At 45.3% G+C, this 22,193-nt stretch overlaps 1 long non-coding RNA gene across 1 annotated transcript in view; it reads right to left on the bottom strand.

Annotated features, from left to right (window-relative positions):
- Positions 1-1,310: 1,310 nt before the first annotated feature.
- The window catches only part of LOC123465025, a 73,676-nt gene continuing 52,793 nt past the window's right edge, over positions 1,311-22,193 (bottom strand). The window contains exon 5 of the long non-coding RNA XR_006640106.1: positions 1,311-1,760. This is a non-coding gene — a long non-coding RNA (uncharacterized LOC123465025). The remainder of the gene's footprint in view (positions 1,761-22,193) is intronic.

Raw genomic sequence — 22,193 nt, 5'->3', positions numbered from 1 at the left:
CTGTACCTGAGTCTGGAAGTGATGGGAGGAACCTGACACTCCATGAACATTTGGTCAGCCTCAGCAGGCCTACGGGGAAGTGATGGCCAAGACAGCGTGATCAGCTGAGGGGCCAAGTTGCAGGTGAAGCCAAAATAATTCAAGAAAGACAGTGAAGTCAGGAGAATCTGAGGATGTCCCTGAGATGTATCCAAGACATTTCACCTCTGAATGTCTCAGATCCACCAGACCCTCCCAGTATATCCTCTTCCAGATCATAATATGAGGCATGAGGTTATTTTTTGAGAATAAGATGCCCTGGCTTCTCCCTGAGAAGTGAGGTAAAAATCCAGTCAGTCACAAAGTGCCCTTGTGGTTACAGCCAGTCTAAATTTCCAGTAGAACTGAAGGCAAGAAGATGAACAGAATAAGCAGCACTCCCCTCTGTGTTGGTCCCAAAGCCTTGACCAATATTCTTCACTCCCTCTTCTACCACCCATGCTAGGCCTCTCTGTTCCTCCTCGGGCTGCTTTTCTGTGGATCTGCATTACTAGAACTTGCTGTGCCCTCTCTGGTAAAATGGGAGAAGATGATTGGACTCTGAGATTTTATTCTTTCCAAAGTGACTTCCCAAGGGGTGGAGCTCCCATGTGAAAATTGGCTCTGTCTTATATCACACAGTAACTTAGGCTTTCCCTCTCATGTCCCTTGTGTAGATGAGGCTGGAGTAGGTGGAGGGCCTCCGGGTCAGGCCCTGCTGCCTTTTGCAGCTCCATCATTGGCAACCATGTTGATCATGGTTCTCTGCTGGCTTAGTGGCACAGGACTGAAACAACCCTGCAAACAGGAATCATCAGCAGATATGCCATTAGAGAGAGGGGAGTTCATTAAGGGCTCCCATAAGGTTTTAGAAGGGAAGCTGCTAGAGAAGCGGTTCTTAAAATGAAATTATTTTAGCGGTAGCTACCATCTATTGAGCATCTGTATGTCAGGAGCTATGTGTGTGTGTTAGTCGCTCAGTTGTGTCCAACTCTTTGCAACCTCATAGACTATAGCCCACCAGGCTCCCCCATCCATGGGATTCTTCAGGCAAGAATACTGGAATGGGTTGCCATTCTCTTCTCCAGGGGATCTTCCCAACCCAGGGACTGAACCCAGGTCTCCTGCAATGCAGGTAGATTCTTTACTGTTTGAGCCCCAGGGAAACCAGGAGCTATATGAGGCCTTTTTCTTTTTTTAAATAGTTGATAGGAAAAACAATGTTGACATAGAGACAGGATCTAAGATAAAAACTGCCTACGCTTCAGTCACCTAATTAAGTCGCTATTTTTATTTTTTCCACATGCATATATAGTTCTTTCATATTCCTCATAGCATTATAGATATTAATTTCTTCATTTTTACTTTAATTTTTACCATAAATAATATTTACATTTTGTGAAAATCACAGTTTATCTCTCTTTCTTCCAACTTTCTCTCCCCCCACACTGTGACCCGTGTTAACGACCTGGGGCATCCGTCTGCATCTCTTTCTATGTTCATTTAAAATAACAGCAAATAATAATAGCAAAATCCTTACTCAATGCTTATTACAAAGCAGGCATTGCTTTTTGTTTTTTACCATATGATCTACACTAGCTTGTTTAATCCTCACAACAACCTTAAAGGAAGTACTAGGGTCTTCTCTGTCAGTCCAGAAAGTCCAGAAAGACTCTAACTTTCATGCAGAAGTTGCAGGTTTGACCTCTGGTCAGGGAGCCAAGATCCCATGTGCCTCGGGGCTAAAAACAAACAAACAAACAAATATTAAAAGAAAACAGAAGCAATATTGTAACAAATTCAATAAAGACTTTTTTAAAAAAGGAAATACTAGGGTTATCCTCAGTTTACACATGAAGCAACTGAGGTCCAAGATATACAAAATATTCAAACATATAAACAAATACCTAGACACAAACAAAGGAGGTTTCTCAGTCATTTAAAATAAACCAAAAAATTGGAACACACAGGACACATTTCACTGCAGGAGCTTTTCCAGTAGAGGATATCACTGCTCTCTCTAGGTCAACAGGGCCAGCTCTAACTAATTTTTTAGGAGCAAAACAATGCACCATTGTTTGAAGGTACCATCATTCATTGGCTCTATTGACAGGGATTGATGGTGTTTCTGCCTTTTTTTTTTTTTTTTTTTGCCACTACAAATGATGTAGCAATAAATATCCTATAATTTAAATCCGCTGGTGCTGGTACTTTCATTTTGACAGGATAGAGTCAATGGGTGTTGGTTCTAAATCTGGCATCCTCCATATGAAATGGTAAGCACAGCTGTGAGCTGAGCCAACACACCCAGCTCTTGAAATACATGAGCTGCCCTGAGGTCAGGAGAGAAGACATACCATTTCTATGGCCAAGGGGTTGGGAGCCCAGTAAGACATGCCATCAAGGCAGCAGAGGAGGCCAGCTCAGGGCCCAGCCTCCGGACACACCCCAGTCAATTCACAGTTTCCTTGGGTATCTCCTGGGCACACAGAGTTGTAGCGACCATGCTACACCTTCTGGTCTCAGAGTGCTCATTCCAAAGAAAGGAAGGAAAAAAGAAATGGAGCTACTTATCCTCTTTCTGCTCCCCTGGAAACTCTTGTGCCCTGGAGGGACGCATATTAGACTCTGCATCAGATCCTACATTTTTATAGCTGCATGGAGGAGGGAAATGAAAAACTATGAGAGAAATGAGAGAGGTGACAGATAGTGGTTGGGGTGAAAGAATCGCTGTTCTTGACCTGCCAAGTGGAAGAGAAAAACATTTCAATAAATGTTTATAATAGCCTGATGTGTAGAAAAAGATGGTTGTATTCGAGTAGGAAAGCATCTTCAGGTGACAAGAAAAATTTAAAAACTGATTGCAGTAGCTTAAAGGGAATATTCCTAACACATAAAGAACTTCTAAAAATTGAGGAGAAAAACACCAAAAACCATACAGAAAAATGGGCAGAGTTTATGAATGGTTTTACAGAGGGGAAATGCAATGACCCCAGTGCAAATATATGATAAGAACTCAACTTCCTCTGAGTATGAAAAATGCAAGGTAACACTCTATTGAGATATCATTTCTCAGCTATCAGGTTGGCAACAATCCATATTCCAACAACATGTTCTGTTAATACAACTTTCAGGAAACAAGTCCTCTCATAAATTGCTGGTGGAAGTGCAAAGGGTGCAACCCCATGGCGGGGAATTTGGACCATCCAGCAAAATTAAAAATTCACATAACCTTTAACACATCAATCCCACTTCCAGGAATCTATCTCAAAAAGTAAACTGGTAAAAATGTAAAGTGACATAGTAGAGGTTATCCACTGCCAGTAATTACATTAGTAAGAGGATGGAAACAATCCAGATGTCCATCACGAGGGCACTGGTTGAATAAATTGTGGTGCAACCATATGATGGAGGATCACACAACTAAAGAACTAAGTAAGAAGGCTCTCTACATACTTACATGAAATAGTTTCCAGGATGTAGTGTTAAGATGAGAAAATTAGAGAATAGGGTTTATAGTATATTTTATTTAAGAAAGGGGGAATATGAATATAGAAACATATATTCTTATCTTATGAAAAGGTAATAATGGAAGAGTAAGCCAATAAAAATGGGGGACCTTTCAGGAGAGAGAAGGAACAGGATAGAAGGGCAAAGATGGAGCCTAATGGAGACTTAATTGCATGTAATTTGTTGTATAGTTTTAACTTGGAAGCCATGTAAATGCAGTAAATAAAAATAAAATTATAGATGAAGAGATTTATAAAAGTTGGAAAAATGGAAATTCATAATAATCATAGCATACTAGATAGGTGGTTTAGCCACCCAAAGAAGAGTTGTTGCAAATGACTCTATAAAACAGGATGTTGACAGTATGTCCTTAAATGGGTAGATTCTGAGGACTAAAAAGAACTGTGAAGAAATCTTAAACTGCATTCAGTGGTGTATTGGCTTTCCCAGGTGGTGCTAGTGGTCAGATCCCAGAACAGCCTGAGTGGAGAACTATAATCCCTACTGCAGGAGGAAATTGCCTACACCTAAAGAAATTTCCAAAAGAAATTTTAGGAACTGGCTGAGTTGTACGAACAGAGTTCAAAAAATATATAAGGGAGTAGATCTTTAGGATATTAGACTAGGGAAAGAGGCAGAATATGGAGCTAATGTATGCAAGCACACACCTGTGACGTGGGACCCAAAGTATTTGAGACCAGTCTTGTTACCTAGAAGGGTTCCTTGAAATCTGGACATGACAATAGCATTCAATAAATGAGCTAATAATGTCAGAAGTCAGAACTGCCTTGGCAGAATATCAAAGAAGCCAAAAGATTCAGGAAAACATGAGTTGTAGAATGGACTTATGATGTAGGACTACTGAAAACTCCTTGCCAGGCTATGTGCTCCTGGAGGACACAGACAATGGCTTGTTCACTAAGGCAACAGAGATTTCACTCGTGAGAGGGGCACTGGTATCTTTGAAGGCAAGGTTGACAATAAGGATGTCACCATGGAACTAGACTTGCTAATATCAGTAGGAAAGGTGGGATTCTGGAGTGGCAAAACAAACGCATGTGGCAACACCTAACACCAGGACAAGAGGCCTGATTATTAAAATTGGCAGAAGACCAGAATGGCATTCAAGGCACCTTGACCTGCAGGGATCTATGGCATTGGCTAGTACACTTCCTAGTGGTTAGGAAGATGGCAAGAGTGTTGCTCATAATGAAAAGTACCCATAGCTGGAGAGCAAAAGGCTGATGCCTGTCCTTCATCCCCTTGTGGATCTAAGTCAGACTCACAAACCCTTAGGCCATAGATAAGGCATTGGGTCCCCTTAAAGAAAGATCCTGTAATGCCAATATGAGTATATATTGGAAGTAGTTTTCCAATCTTTCCCCAAAGAGACCCATTGCTTTTTGCCAGGGTAATATAGTACCTTGGGTTGAATGTCTCTGGATCTACCCCTTGTTTATTTCTCTGGTTCCCAATGATAGCTTTGGTTAGAATGCATAGATGGGATGAATATCTTTAAGAGGTCCTTCATATTGGCTCCCTGGCTGATGGGGAGGGTGGGGCGGTAAAAGTCATTTTCATAGGAAGGGCCATGTGGAAACTATCTTTTGTCCTGGTCAAGACAGTGAATCAGAAGCAAAAGGACATTTTGAGAGGAATTACCGAAGTGAGTGCTACTGTTGAAAGACTTAAAAGATGCAGGGGCAGTAGCTCCCATCACACCGCTATTCAATTCACTTTTCCAGGCTTTGCAGGAGCCAGACTCTTCTTGGAGAATGGTGGTGGGAAATGACCGTGAGCTTAATCAGGTGGCCACAACCGCAGCCCAGCTGCCTTGGCAGTTGTGATATCTCCGATATTTGATATGTGGCTGTTGATAGGGTGAATTATTTTTCCCTTCATTCTTAATAATAGGAAGGTGAAAAGCATTTCTCTTTTACATGGCTAGGAAAGCAATAAACTTCCCCTATTGTTCCTCTGTTGAGAGATGTATTGGAGCAAAAGAGGTAGGTGCTGTGGGAGTCTAGACCACCTGTTCATGTCATTCACTTGAGCCATCTGGATGTGGTCAGGCTGAATCCTGAATGTATCATTTTTACCATACAGCAGATTACTTCTGTATCCACCCAACCTTCTGACTCATTGGCTCCAATAATACTCAGATCATAGGGAACATTTATGGTTGCCTAGTCACTTGGTGTCCCATGGTCAGGCATTAGTCATGGGTAGAGCCAAGAATCAAGGTGTGGCCTCGTTGCAGAACCCTGGGAGTCTGTACTGCATCTCTCTTACTGAAGTTTATTTAAAACTCCACGGCATCATTATCTGCCATGGTTAAGTGCTGCTGGGTCATATAGCCTAAGTGTCAGGGAAGTTTATACTACTGCCTGGACAAGTGGGAGAGCCCTTTATGGCTTTTTGGCTTCAAACCTCATAGGAAATTCTCATTCCTCTGAGTCATACAGTAGGACTTGACTTGGCTCTAGAAGCATGAGTAGAATGTCGATTCCAGCCAAAAACGGGCTGCTGCCACATTAAAGCACCAGTTAAAGATGCCCCCAGAAATCATGGTGAAAGAAACCCTCCAGATGGCTAGAGCCACCAGCAGTTGGCTTAATGGGTGTGCAGATGTTACCTCCTCATCAGTAGTGAATGGCCCAACTTATTGGTCAGGGACTTGGAAGGAAAAAGACTACAGTCCATATACCAGTGTCCTAATCAACTTGATCTGGCCTTTTAGCTGATATTTAACTAAGCCATTCCACCTTTTTATCAGGCTGGTCATCCCTTGGTGATGAGGGACATGAAGACTGCATCTTTGATTTGAGGCCAGTGGGTCATATCTGCCTGGTAGTATTATGAAATGTGTTCTTTGGTTCAATGAGTACATGTAGTATAGGATTCTATAAAGAGAGATTAAGCATTTTGTCAGCTCTTAGATAGTGGTGGATGGTGATACAGACATTGAATAAAAAATTCTACCTAATAAATGCCTAAGGAATAATAGATTTAGAAAATAACCTGTGATGATTAATTTTATGTGTCAACTTGACAAGGCCATGGGTTGTCCAAAAACTGGGCTAAACATTATTTCTGTGTATGTCTGTGAGGATGTTTCTGGATGAGATTAACATTTGAATCAGTAGGCTGAGTAAAGCAGATCAACCTCCCCAGAGTAGGTAAGCATCAGTTCAGTTGCTCAGTGGTGTCTGACTCTTTGCGATCCCATGGACTGCAGCACACCAGGCTTTCCTGTCCATCATCAACTCCCGGAGCTTGCTCAAACTCATGTCCACAGAGTTGGTGATGCCTTCCAACCATCTCATCCTCTGTCATGTCCCCTTCTCCTCCTGCCCTCAATCTTTCCCAACATCAGGGCCTTTTCCAATAAGTCAGTTCTTTGCATCAGGTGGCCAAAGTATTGGAGCTTCAGCTTCAGCATCAGTCTTTCCAATGAATATTTAGGACTGAGTTCCTTTAGGATTGACTGGTTTGATCTCCTTGTAGTCCAAGGGATTCAAGAGTCTTCTCCAGCACCACAGCTCAAAAGCAGCAACTCTTCGGCACTCAGCTTTCTTTATGGTCCAACTCTCACATCCACACATGATTACTAGAAAAACCATGTCTTTGACTAGACACACCTTTGTTTGGGAACGTAATGTCTCTGCTTTTTAATATGCTGTCTAGATTGGTCATAACTTTTCTTCCAAGGAGCAAGCATTTTTAAATTTCATGGCTACAGTCACAATCTGCAGTGATTTTGGAGCCCAAGAAAATAATCATCCAATTCATTAAGGGCCTGAAAAGAACAACAACTATTAAAAAAAAAAAAAACAGAAGAAGGAAGAATTCATTGCTTCTTCTGCCTAACTACTTGATCTGGGACATTGATTTTCTCCTGCCCTCAGATTGGGATTTACACCATAGGCTCCCATGGGTCTCAGGCTTTTGGACTCAGATTGAATGACACAGCAGGCTCTCCTGATGTCCAGTTTGTGGATGGGAAAGCGTGGGACTTTTCAGCCTCCATGATCTCATGAGCCAATTTCCATAATGAATCCCTTTACAGAACCCTGTTGGTTCTGTTTCTTTGGAAAACCCTTAATAGTTCACCAGTTTGCAAACTGGAATGAAATAATAGATTTAGCAGTGATTATCAATAAACACCAACATAATTAGATTAAAGGTTGATAGTGAACTTGACAGTGGAGGCTGACATGAATGAACCCAGCGATAATTCTTAACATCACAGAGAGTGAGTGAAGCAGATATTCTCTTCTTGTGATGTGATACAATAGGCACGCCCCTGTGAATAGGAAGCCTGAACCAAACTGAACCTTTGAATGTAATGATCAGCTTACAGGAAATTCAGGGAACATGGGAACAAATTTAAAAATAACATAAAGATGTGATCAGATAAGCCCAAAATGTTAAGAGATTCTACTATAAAACAAATAACCCAATTTTTCCAAAAAATTATTGTGATGTATGAATTTTGGCTTTTTATTGGAATGAACTAAGTATTGAAAGATATTTTTGAAACAATGGGGCAGTTTGAGGATAGACTAGGATAAGATGGTGCTATTAAGGGGTTTTTGTTCATTTTATTAGCTATACAACATGCTATCATGCTTTTTAAAGTTATTATCTAGTATAAATGCCTGCATGGGTGTGTGCTAAGTTGCTTTGGTCCTGTCTGACTCTTTGCAACCCTATGGACTATAGCCCACCAGGCTCCTCTGTCCATGGGATTCTCCAGGAAAGAATACTGGAGTGGGGGACTTCCCTGGTGGTCCAGTGGTTAAGAATATAATTTACCCCCTAATGCAGTGGATGCAGGTTTGATCCCTGGTCAGGGAACTAAGATCCCACATGCCGTGGGGCTACTGAGGCCATGCGCTGCCAGAACTGGGATCTGATACAGCCCAATAAATAATAAATATTTTTTAAAAAAAAGAATACTAAACTGGGTTGCCATGCCCTCCTCCAGGGGATCTTCCCAACCCAGGGCTCAAATCCATGTCCCGTGTCTCCTGCAGGTCATACATTGCAGACAGATTCTTTACCACTGAGCTACTGGGGAAGCCCTGTATAAATGCATATTGACCTATATTCCTGGGATTTTTCCTTCAATACTCCAGAAAAAAAGGGGAAGTTAGAAATGAAACCATAATGGAATATGTTGGTAATTGTTAAAGATGAGTGATTGGTACATGGAGGTTTATTGCAACACCATTCTCTCTATTTTTCCAAGTATACACTGGGTTTCCTTGGTAGCTCAGCTGGTAAAGAATCCACCTGCAATGCAGGAGACCCTGGTTCGATTCCTGAGTCAGGAAGATCCACTGGAGAAGGGATAAGCTACCCATTCTAGTATTCTTGGGCTTCCCTGGTGGCTCAGATGATAAAAAATCTGCCTGCAATGCAAGAGACCTGGGTTCAGTTCCTTGCAGAAGGGAATGGCTACCCCCTCTGGTATTCTGGCCTGAAGAATTCCATGGACAGAAGAGCCTGGCAGGCTATAGTCCATGGGCTTGCAAAGCATCGGACACAACTGAACAACTTTCACTCACTTCACTGGTTATCCAACTTTTTGCCCCTAGACCTATTCTCTGTTCTACTTTGCCTTGCTCTGTACCTTTAAGGCCAATCTTGATAGAGAATCTCCTAGACTTGCACTGTCGGCTGGTTTCTGGCTGGGTCCAGCCGATGGGGTCACCACAGCAGATGAGGAGGAGAGAGCAGTTGGTGTTTATTCCCCCTCGCTTCTTCACTGCCTTCCTGAGATTCTAATAGCTCTGTTCTGCTATAACAGTGGTAATAGTCAGCTAGGGCTGCCGTAACAAATGCCACAGACCAGACAGCTTAAACAACAAAAACCTCTTTCTGACAGTTCTGGGGAGCTAGATCAAGGTGTTGGCAGGGTGGGTTTCTTCTGTGGCCTCTTTCCCTGGTTTGCAGATAGCTGCCTTCTCCCTGTGTCTTTACATAGTCCTCCCTCTGTACCTTTGGGTAGCCTTCTTTCCTCTCCTTGTAAGGACGCCAGTCACACTGCATTCAGTTCAGTTCAGTCGCTCTTTACAACCCCATGGACTACAGCACGCCAGGCTTCCCTGCTTCCCTGTCCATCATCAACTCCCAGAGCTTGCTCAAACCCATGTCCATTGAGTCAGTGATGCCATCCAACCATCTCATCCTCTGTTGTCCCCTTCTCCTCCTGTCCTCAATCTTTCCCAGCATCAGAGTCTTTTTCAATGAGTCAGCTCTTCGCATCAGGTGCCCAAGTATTGGAGCTTCAGCTTCAGCATCAGTCCTTCCAATGAATATTCAGGACTGATTTCCTTTAGGATTGACTGGTTTGATCTCCTTGCAGTCCAAAGGACTCTCAAGAGTCTTTTCCAACACCACAGTTCAAAAGCATCAATTCTTTGGCACTCAGCCTTCTTTATAGTCCAACTTTCACATCCATACATGAATGCTGGAAAAACCATAGCTTTGACTAGATGGACCTTTGTCCGATACTGGATTAGACCTAATCTAATGACCTAACCAAATGACCATTTTAACTTATTTCTTTAAAAGCAATCTCTCTGGATACAGTTACATTCTGAGGTAGTGGGATTTAAGACTTCAATGTGTGAAATTCTGGGGAGATGGGGTCAGTGCATTTGAGCCAGAGAGTAAGTATTTTAGGCTTTGTGGGCAATATGGTCTTGATCACCACAACCCTGCCATTACAATCTAAAGCAGCTACAGATATTATGTAAATGAATAAGCATGCCTGTGTTCCCCTAAAACTTTACTTACAGAAACAGGTGGTAGGTCAAATTTGGCCCTTGGGCTGTAGTCCACTGAACCCTGCATCTGATGCAGCTCCCATCAGTCAGCGCCTTTCTCCTATGTTCAGTTCTCAATGGTCTCTGCCCTTCAAGCCATGGGGTGGTAACAGTCCCCACTATTGCTGCTCCCTGGGGGCCACGCTTCCCCTCTCTGGTTCCATGAACCTGATCACACTTTCCTCAGCCCCTTCATTCAGATCTCTTCAACTAAATGCTTTTTAAGTATAACATCCATTTCTGGTGAGGACACCCATTGAAATAACACAGGTTTGAAATTCCCCATAGAAGAATCATAATGAATGAAAACAACAGATGAAAAGCAAACATTTTAAAAATTATTTGTTTAGCTGCACTGGGTCTCCACTGTGGCATGAGGGATCTTTAGTTGTGGCATAGGGGATCTCATTCTCAAACCAGGAATCAAACCCCAGCCCCCTACATTGGGAGCATGGAGTCTTAGCCACTGGACCACGAGGGAAGTCACTGGAAAGCAAGATCAGTGTGACTTGGCTCTTGGCTCTGTAGAGCAGAGGCTGGATGGAGAACCTGGCAGGCACTCAAGATGAGAACCAAGATAGGGCCAGTGCAGGCAGAGAGCAGGCCGAGGGCCTGACCAAGCCAAGAAATGGGCCGGGCACAGGCCAGCAGCCACAGGCGTCCCTGGCCACCGCCTGGGGCCCAACATGGACAGCCATCCCTCAGTTGGCCCAGTGCAAGGACGCAGAGGCCACCATCTCCCCCTGCTGCATGCGTGTGGCCACAGTCATTCTCCACACCAAGCACCGTCTCAGAGAGGTGTGGGACAGTCGGAGAGGCTGAGAGGGTTTTTGTTTGCTCACTTGTTTATTTTACTTAAAAAGGCGAACCACGACTTCTAAAAACTTGCATTAAACTAAGTTTATAAGACTGGATAGAAAATATTTTATCCGGCAGCTAGGAGCCTATAAAAAAAGAAAAAAATCCAAGTAGATACGGACAACTAGAGAACCTGCATTTTCTCTGCAGCCCCAAGAGACAAGTGGGTAATTTGGGGACCGGCTCCAACTGTAATAGGCCTGTCAGCTCCAGCGAGAAAAAGGAGACTGAGGTTCACGAGGTGAAATGGACTCCCAGGTGACTTGGATACAGGGGTGCATCTCCTGGGAAAACCCAGGGACCACAGCAGCCAAGGTAAGCCTCCCTGAAAGGTACAGAGTTGGCTTGCTACCCACCCCGGAGACAGTCCTCAGCCTTCACCAAACGCTTCCAGTCGGAGGCCTGCGAGGAAGACCCTTCACCGTGACTTCACTGTGCTCTGCTGGCCGCAGGGGCCCTGGGAAATGAAGCCAGCCCATGGCCAGCCAGCCTCCCTGCTCCTCCCTCCTCCCCTTTATGAACCGCACTCTCCTGTGTGTTCCTGAGGAAATGGCACACATTTCCCTGCCTTTGGTGCTGCGGGCAGTGCAGCTGTTTGCCCCCATTCACCTGCCTCCTGAGGCCACAGGGAGAGGAAATGAGGAGGGTGAGCTCATCCGAAAGGGAAGGAAGCCAGGCCCCAGGGTGAGGGGTGGAGCCAAAGGGCATCAGGGATTTAGGTGTGAGCGTGGGGCCCCTGGAGCCAGGGGATTCACAATCCTTGATATGCTTGCAAATGTGTATCCAAAACTCCTACATTCATCAGAGCAACCTGGTACAATCTGAGTGCTTACTGGCTGGCAGGAAGGGGCCCTAGTTCAGGCTACTAAAACAGAACGCCATAGACTGGGTGGCCTATAAACAGAGGAAGTTTATTTGTCAGAGTTCTGGAGGATGCAAGGTGGAGATCAGCGTGCCAGCAGGGTCAGGCTCCGGTGAGAGCCCTCTTCTGGGTTTTCACAGGGCAGAGAGGGTGAGAGAATTTTCTAGAGCCTCTTTTAGGAAAAGGGGCCCTTATCCTGTTCATGAAGACTCCCTAAAAACCCCGCCGCCTAAGACCATCACACTGGGTCTTAGGAGGTCAACAGTCAGTCCATAACAGGTGAAAGCAAAAGAAATGATTAAAAGCAACTAAAATTATTTTGCTCTTTCAGTCAACCAGTACGTTTTGAGTGCTTGGTGTAAGCAGATTGATGTTTTGGGGTATAAGGAGTGGAGTGACAATTGAGGTGGCAGGGTAGACATCAGGTAATAAACCATAATAGGTACATGTATATATACACACACACACGTTTGTGCTGTATATAAGCCCCCTACATATGAACAAGTTCTGTTCTGAGGGCGTGTTCCTAAGTCCAGTTTGTTTAAGTCCAGCAAAGTCAGCCTAGGTACCCAGCCAACACAATCAGCTATATAAGAGCTATTGTTGTCTAATCACTAAGTTGTGTCTGACCCTTTTGTAACCGCATGGACTCTAGCCCACCAGACTCCTCTGTCCATGGGATTTTCCAGGCAATAATACTGAAGTGGGTTGCCATTTCCTTCTCCAAGGGATCTTCCTGACCCAGCGATTGAACCCATGTTTTCTGCTTGGCAGATGGATTCTTTTCCATTGAGCCACCAGGGAAGCCCCAGCTATATAGTACTGTACTGTAATAGGTTTATAATACTTTCACACTAATAAACATACATAAAAACAAGCACAAAAAGTAAACACTTTTAATCTAACAGTACAGTACCTTGAAAAGCACAGGAGTGCGGTACAACAGCTAGCATTCAGGCACCGAGCCGTTCACGTCTCTGAAAGTCTATAACTTGCAGTTTCATATGTGTGGGACTTTCTGTACATACTTTATGTGTTTTTGTGTGCATACATAAAATGCATGCATGCTATACTCATCTACATGTGTGTACAGTACATAGATAACATGAGGTAAGCATGAGCGCTTTGATGAGAAATAGAACACGGTGAGGGGAGAGAGAGGATCAGAGGGTCAGTAGCTCTGGTCTGTAGCAGCGTCCACCCACTTTGTCTCTAAAGCACCAGATGGTAAATGTTTAAGGCTTTGCGGCTCATATGGTCTCTGTCACCACTACTCTTGTCCTGATTACTCCATTTCTTGGGGCTTTGGAGAAATCGCTTCACCCCTGTGTTTGCCACCATTTCTAAGTTATAAAATGGGACTCAGGAAAAGTCCCTACTTCCAGTGGTTGTTAAAAGATAACATGAAATAATATTTTTAAAGTTCTTGGCACCAAATAAACTTGAAAAGTTGCTGCCTTTGTTCCTCCTCCCACTCCCCAAATCTGCAGGTGGATACAGCCATCAGGTCACCTGACCTGCCGCACACCTGGCCTCAGCTGTGCAGACCCCTCTCTGCCTTCATGCACAGACGAGCCCGGTGGGTTTAAGTCCATGGGGTCACAAAGAATCACACAGTGACCGAGCACTCTGCCTTTTAGTCCTTGGCATCAGGAGAGCCCCAACCCCAGCTTGGCAGGCCGGTCTGAAGCAGCCGCTTGGAGGAGAACACAGGACCCCACACAGACACTAGCTTGATTCATCCTGTTTAGTCCCTTACAGCGATCCTGTCGCTTTGATAGACAAGGAGACTGAGGGTCATGGATGACAAGAAGTACTCAGCAGCCTCCATGATGCTGTTCTGTTTGACACACTGTGGTGCTGAACACACAGGGAAGAGTTCCAGTTGAGAGAGTAGCAGGCCAAGTGGTCCAGAGACGGTAGGAAAGGTGCCCCTCCTCCACTGCCATCCCATTACCTGGCAATGTTTAATCCACCCCTGAGGTCCCCCAGGGTCTGCAGGATCAGCCTCTCCCTCCTGCAGCTTCTGTGCAGACCTTTCTCTGGTTCCATCACACTCCATCACCACCGCCTACTCTGTGCTCCATCTCCTCATGGGCTTCCTAATTTAATACATTTGAATTAATGAAAAATAAAAGCTCATTTGATGATGGGAAGATCTCCCAGGACATTGACATTTCAGCAAAGTTTTCATTCATTTGAAGGTGGGCAAGTCCCAGTGGTGTTGTCAGGCACCTTGGTAGCCCCTCTGAGGATATTTATGTCAGGAAGCAGATAGGGAAGCTTTGTACCATTTTAACAGAGGAGGAAACTGAAGCTCAAAGAATTTCTCAATGTAGTTATGCCTTGCTATTTAGCTCATGCCAAATTATATGCCACTGAAATCAGGAATATAAAATCCACCAGCCTCCAGCTAGAAGAGATATTTAGGTCAAGAAATGAAGGTTGATTGAAGCAAGACATTAAGGAGGAGTTCCAGTTGGATATGGAAAAGGAGAAAATGAAGAGATATTTGCACAGATATATTGCATATTCATAGTATTGCAATTTAGAATTTTCCAAAACAAAGGTCCATCTAGTCAAAGCTATGGTTTTTCCAGTGGTCATGTATGGATGTGAGAGTTGGACTGTGAAGAAAGCTGAGCACCGAAGAACTGATGCTTTTGAACCGCGGTGTTGGAGAAGACTCTTCAGAGTCCTTCGGACTGCAAGGAGATCCAACCAGTCCATCCTAAAGGAGATTAGTCCTGAGTGTTCATTGGAAGGACTGATGCCGAAGCTGAAATTCCAATACTTTGGCCACCTCATGTGAAGAGTTGACTCATTGGAAAAGACTCTGATGCTGGGAGGGATTGGGGGCAGGAGGAGAAGGGGACAACAGAGGATGAGATGGCTGGATGGCATCACTGACTCAGTGGACATGAGTTTGAGTGAACTCTGGGAGTTGGTGATGGACAGGGAGGCCTGGTGTGCTGTGATTCATGGGGTTGCAAAGAGTTGGACACGACTGAGTGAATGAACTGAACTGAATCCTAATCCATTTCCCATAAATCCATTTACTGATGTCTAGAACCCCCACTGAGAAATTTGTTTCAGATCTCCTTTAGAAGTCTTATTTAATTCCCAGTGTGCCTGGCCCAGTGGCAAGAGATTTCCAAGAAAAGGGAGGGAACCTCTCTTCTTGGTTTAATTTTATTCTGGAACACTTGTGAAGGCTCAGATCCAAGGGGAGAAAAAAATACCCTTCTATTCCAGGCAGCACAGCAAGGACATAACTCAAAAGCGAAAATCCTCCTGTAGAAGGAGGAAGGTACAAAGCTGCTCACATTAGCACCACATTGCAAACTTAACATCTGCTTAAACTTGGAGGGAAATAGGACTTTCCAAGGGCCAGGGGCAGGTGAAACAAAATGAATGTTTCAGTCTTATCCTGTGAAGATTTAAGAGGAAGTATACTTTAACAGTGCAAGAAAGATGGATGGATGGATGGATGGATGGGTAGGTGGATAAGTGAATGTACAAGTGTTTTGCGGTTCAGTTCCCAGTCGTGTATGACTCTTTGTGATCCCATGGATGGCAGTACATCAGGCCTCTCTGTCCCTCACCATCTTCTGAAGTTTGCCCAGTTTCATGTCCATTGTATCAGTGAAGCCATCCAGCCATCTCATCCTCTGGTGCCCTCTTCTCCTTCTGTCCTCAATCTTTCCCAGCATCAGGGTCTTTTCCAATGAGTCCAGTTATTCGCATCAGATGATCAAAATACTGGAGTTTCCGCTTCAGCATTAGTCTTTCCAACGAGTATTCAGGGTTGATTTCCCCTAAGATTGACTGTTTTGATCTCCTTGAATGAATGGATGGATAACTGGATAAATAAGTGGGTGATGCATGAGTGTGTGTGTGTGGTGGGTAGATAGATGGGTTATTAGATGGGAGGACAAATAGATGGGTAGACAAGTGGATAGGAAGAAATAGATGGACAAAGTGATAGATAGATGGATGGATGGTGGCTTAGCTGGCTGGTTGGATGGGTGGATGGAAGTATAGGTGAATGAATGAATGGGTGGTAAATAGGAAGATAGGGGTGCTAGGTGGCTAGCTAAATTCTGATCATGTTTGTGTTTTGTTTCACCTATATGGTATTTGAATTAATAATTCTCATTAAAGCACAGAAGAATGTACCTAAAAATCTGGATTTCTGGCTTTTCCTGAAAAATCAGCTCTGGCAAAACTGGGCCTACATTCCTTCACGGAAACAACTGATGAGTGATGACTGCCCGCTGTAAATTGGCAAGCAGGCGTCAGTCCACCAGGGTCCCCACCACCCCACGGGAGCCCTCATGCCTGCCAGCCTCACTCTTTGACATTGTCTACTTGCCCAGTCACCATTTGTTAACTCATCATGACAGAGTGAGAGTGAGAGTGAAAGTCACTCGGTCGTGTCCGACTCTTTGTGACCCCATGGACTATACAGTCCATGGAATTCCCCAGGCCAGAATACTGGCGAGGGTAGCCCTTCCCTTCTACAGGGGGTCTTCCCAATCCAGGGATCGAACCAGGTCTCCCACAGTGCAGGAAGGTTCTTTACGAGTTGAGCCACCAGGGAAGCCCAAGAATACTGGAATGGGTAGCCTATCCCTTCTCCAGCAGATCCTCCTGACCCAGGAATTGAACCGGGGTCTCCTGCGTTGCAGGTGGATTCTTTACCAATGGAGCTATCAGGGAAGCCCTGTTAACTCATCATAAGACCTGGTAAATACGGGCCCTTTAGTAAGTGGGCACGTGGTAAATTCATCGTTTGATAGCTCTGCCCTCAAGCTCCTGGTAAGAAGCTCTCCATCTCCCTTCGCTTTACTGCCAGTGCCATAATCCACCTCTTAGAGGCTGGCGATGAAGGCCTGGCCTCACTGCACACCTCCTTAGTATGGAGATCTCACCTGTCAGCACGACATGAAAAGCCTTTCAGGATCCAAATTCTCACCTACCTATTCAACCATGCACATGAACTACTCTATCACCACTGCAAACTAACATATCTAAGCTGCTTTCTCCTTAGGCAGGGCACGAAGCGACAATTCTTTGCCTTTGTGCTATTTCACCAGCCAAGAATGGGTCCTCAGTCATTCTTGGTCTGTTTGGTGAACTCTTCATCCTCTAAGGCTCAGTACAAGTATGGCCTCCTCCTTGAAACCCTCTCTAACCACCCTCTCCAGACAGAATGAGATGCTGCCTTCTCTCTATCCCCTCCCCCATACTTGGACAATTATAAAAACACAGCCCCACGTGACAGTCTCTCCCAGGAACCACACCACCCAGTCTGGATCCTCAGGGCCCAGCGGTTTCCAGCCTGCAGTTGCTCTCCATACATGTTTGCTGTTGAACGAGTCATCTAGCTGTGCTGTGCTTACTTCATCATCAAGATAGCGAGAAAATGCTTTGCTGTAGAAGTGACTCAGGTTGTGTCCTGAACACCTGCAGGGGACACTGACATAGTTTAAAATAGGAATGACATTCCTGGATTGTGAAGCGCACAGCAGTATTGGAGGACCTGTCCACAGACCATCCTGATAGGCAAGTCTCAAGAAGAGGTTTACCTCCCTCCAGCTAGGTCCATCAGAATAGACTTTGTTTATTTACTATATATGTGACTTTGGACAAGTTGCTTCAGCTGTCTGTGCCTCAGTACATTCATTAGTAAAAGAGCAATAAAGAGTTCCTTCTTGATGGGATGGCATGAGAATTATATTGAACAGTGTTTGACATGATCATTACCACCATTGTCAATATCATCACCTTCATCATCATCACCACCACGCCCACCATCACCACTACACCACTTAGAAGTTCAGGATTACTTTGATCCTAGACCATGAAAATTTGTTTGGCCCACATTTCATACAGCCCCTGGAGATCTACATCAGAGTGGCCTGCACGTCCTCTCTCCTGCTTCAACATCCCAAGGAAGTTCAAAGCCCTCCCTGTGATTTCTCAGGTTCTCAGGGTTGGGGGATTTATAGTCTCAAGACTCTTGCTTCTGTTTGTGCCTATGAAGTCTGTATCACTTTGAATCTGATGTGAAACTCAACTCCTTCCTCAGCCAACTCATGTGCAAACACACACACACACACACACACGCCACTTCTTCTAAGCATCTGTGGGTATATATTTTCCTAATCAGGGTAAGTTGGAGGGGAGAAGTGGAAAAGAATTGTAACCACAGACTTACGAAGAACTTAAAGTTCAATGTCACACATCCCAGTGCTTTAAAGTTCCCACTGCCACCAGGGACCTGTCTCCACCAATCTTCCCTACACATTCACATGGTTGCCAGCTTTTCCCTTCTCATAGGCACATCTCTCCCTGTTCCTCTCTGAAACAAAGAAAGAACTGCTGTCCTGAACTCATTCAGATCAGTTTAGCTTTGTCCTCCATCACCTTAGTTTTTGCCAGAGCCCATGCCCCTGGGACATTGCCTCCAACTCAAATATAATTCATTCCCCAGAATTCTGGGGACAGCTTTTCAGGCACTAAAATTCTCTCCTCTGCTGTGCTTGAGTGAGGCCAGCTTCCCAGGTCTGTCACCTGTGCAGACACACAGAAATCTATAGTCTATACTTAGAAGGGCCATGCTTAGGGTTTAATGTTATTTAGTCACTGTCTTGAAAGTCTTAATAGTTTTATGTTTAAATTTGTGTTCTATAAGTGCAGGCCTTCCCTGGTAGCTCAGTCCGCAAAGAATCTGCCTGCAGTGCAGGAGACCTGGGTTCAATTCCTGGGTCAGAAAGATCCCCTGAAGAAGGAAATTGCAAATCACTCCAGTATTCTTGCCTGGAAAATCCCAGGGACAGAGGAGCCTAGCTGGCTACAGTCCATGGGATCACAAGAGTCGGACATGACTTAACAGCTAAACCACCGCTGACTGCAGGCCAATGGGTCTTCATTTCAGTGAGGCTTGGAGCCTAACTTTGTGCACGGTCTTCCCCTCCAGTCACCTCCTGCCTGCATGCTGGCTCCTGGCACCCAGCCCTGTCTGGCCTCCTCCTTCCCACCTCTGCCCCATGACCAATGCTACCTTTCTCCTGGGGTGTACGAGAGGCACACACACGGATTAACTAATTGAAGGTATAAAACTTGGCACGTAAGAGATATCCTTGTTTTACGTTTCCAGGTCAGAGCCCCATCTGCTCTGCACCCCTGTGTGTGCAGCTCTCCAGCCTTTCGGCTTTCAGTTCTCCACTTCTGAGTGGCTCCTCCATTTCACCCCAGATCTGATAGCATGGCCCTTCTTCCTAATAATATCCAAGTACTGCTGTCTTCTATCAATTAGATGTCACAGTCCAGGGTCCCTCACCTGAGTCACAGATGTCTATTTTCCTCCATCATTACCCTAAGAAGGTTTTCAATACTGATCTCCATCTTCTTCCTCAGAATCCTGCTCCTCCTCTGTCATTTGGCTCTAGATCTTAGTTCCTGACAGCCTCATAGGTGTATATCTAAGTTCTTTTCAACTCTGACTCCAAGGCTGGAACTTACCAAACTATTCTTCATGCCCCACCCCACACCCATCCTGCCTTCTTTCCCCGACCCATGGAGCTGCAGACATGTGCCTCCCATTTCCAGGTCAGGCCTTCAGTCTAGGTCCAGAGTTAGTGGTCTGCTCTAATGAGGTCATCCAGGCTAGGGAAACTCCACTTCACCTCCCGGTACAACACCCTGGTTTGCATAACCCCTGAGTCCATCTTCATGGAAGGATTTCCCCACACCCTGTCCCCCAGGCAGGGAAAGCCGCCCTGGCAGACAACCTTCCGTAGGCCCAGAGTCACCAAGATCACCTGGGCCCTCTCTTGGATGGCTTCAGGAGAAGACAGTGATACCCTGTACTCTTTCCCTCCACCCCAACTACCTCTTTTTCTCAAATTGTTAGGTGACCAGCAGCCTAAGAATTTGCTCAAGGTGATACAGAAGTGGTCTGACTTTCCTGCCACAGACTCATCTCACAGCACTGGGGCCTTTTTGAATCAGTAGGGCAAGTGACATGGAATTGAGTTAATGGCTAGCCCATCGCCTTGACTTTCAGGAATCCCAGTTCTCCAGTTGCTTCAGAAGTGCTGATCATTGTCTCTGGTGAGTGTGCCATCTTTTCCAACACAGAAGAGGGCTGTGCCCATACCACCTTCCCCACACGTGCCTAGGCCAGGGTGGACTATCAATCACAGAGCTGACATGTCAGTCTGGGTATAGCCATCACCACTCAGCCTCTTTTTCTGGTAACTTCAGCGACAGGTTCTTTTAATTATGCCCATCTTCCATTTCATGTGATTCATGGGGCTTCCTGCCTGGAGGCTCTAGGCACATGATGTAAGCCAGAGGAATCAAATCAAACCAGGCCCCTGCCCATGGGAATTTGCCAAGTGAGAGGGGCATGTGATCCACACTGACCAATCAGGGACCTTCCCTGGGACTTTATATATGGGCTCCAGGAGACAGAAGCTTTCTTCTGCTGGAGTTTCCAAATAGTGTGATGGAAGTCTGGCGCTGAGATCATTTGGTGACAGACCTCCCTCAACTTCTTCCTTTTTGCCACTGGAAGGTAGGACTACATGGAGGGAAGCAGAGTTTGAAGATGGGTGGAGGAAAAGACAGCAAAGAGGATTAGAGAGAAATGCGGAGAGAACAGTGGAAGGAAGAGGGAGCCCTCCAGAATTCAGCACATGCTATAACCAGTTCTCGCTGCCTCCCCTAAACAAGCCTCAGTTACTATGTCTCTGCCTCTCTGCTTCTTTAGCTCAAGCAACTGCGCCTTGACATCAAGTTCTCCCAGTGAAACAATCTGGCTAGTCATCCTAGACTTTGCTGGATCTGAGACCATCTCATAGGTTGGTGATTAGAGTAAGGATTGGCTGTCCTCAGGTAAGGTGGCCAATCCCCCGTGACCAGGGAGATGGGAATTCACAGGGTGCCACAGCGGCAGCTGAGGGCAAAGAACTTCCAGAAAGGAGTTGGCGGCATAGCATACCTCCTGGAACTGTGGCCATCAAGGGCCACTAGTCATCCCCAAACTGGATTCTTTAATATTTATTGATTCACGGGTGGAAAATACTGAGTTGATTGCCTATAACTAACTCATACAGGGATCCCTCAAATTAAAGGGAGCTAGACATGAGAGACAAAAAAAAAAAAAAAAGCAATTTCCTCAAAAAATGCAATTTATTCATTTTTTTTTCCTCTGTGCCTGATTTCCTTTGGGTCGGCCCTGATTTCCTTAAAACCTCCCAAACCCCTAGACCCAGCTTGCATCTGGAGCCACATCCCTAGTCTAGGCTCAGTCCCTGCCAAGAACAGAGAAGCTGGCTCGGCAGTGAGGGCTTCCCAGGACACATTAGCCACTGTCAGGGTGAGAGATGATCAGCCGTTAGACTAATTCCTCATAAAATATCACTTAGGCCAGAGTAGGTTAGCTAAATATGTGGTCTTAAGAATTACACAGAGCTTCTCTTTTGGCTCCAACAAAGAAGAGACAGACAGGGCTGCAGAGGTATAACCTTGCAGGGGCCTGCACGGCTGCTGCTGGGCTGGTTGCCAAGTGACTTGAGGGCAACACCAGTGCAATGAGAGGGCTGAGGTTTTCCTGTCCCCCCACAGGGCCTTCCCTCCCCCTGCTAACCCTGCACGTCCCTCCTGCTGAAGTGGACAGCAGTGGAAATCGAGAGGCTCCCTCCCTCCTTCTCTGAAAACACCACCCAGTCTCCAGTCTCCGCAGACTTCAGTGAAAGATGCCAGGAAAGTGGAGTGTAGAGTAGTTCAGAGTGTGCTGAAAATGCTTGGTCAGAGCACACTGATGGTAACGCACAGGTTTGTAGTTCATTATTAAGAGAAGCATGATATCCACTGCTCTCCCTCAGATGGCCTCCGCTCTAGCCATGCTGGTTCTCTCCATATTCTTCAAACACAGCTGCCATGCCCCCACCTCAGGACCTTTGCACAGGCTGTTTCCTCTGCCTAGAATTCTTTCCCCATACATTTCGGCATGGCTTGCTTTCTCACTTTCTTTGAATCTTGACACAAATGTTACCTTCTCCACGAGGCTCTCCTTGGTCACTGAATCGGAAGTA

The sequence above is a fragment of the Bubalus bubalis genome, chromosome 16 (genome assembly GCF_019923935.1).
Source record: "Bubalus bubalis isolate 160015118507 breed Murrah chromosome 16, NDDB_SH_1, whole genome shotgun sequence".
Classification (NCBI taxonomy): Eukaryota; Metazoa; Chordata; class Mammalia; order Artiodactyla; family Bovidae; genus Bubalus; species Bubalus bubalis.
Note: the sequence above shows the minus strand (reverse complement) of the source record. Positions and strands in the feature narration are given on the sequence as shown.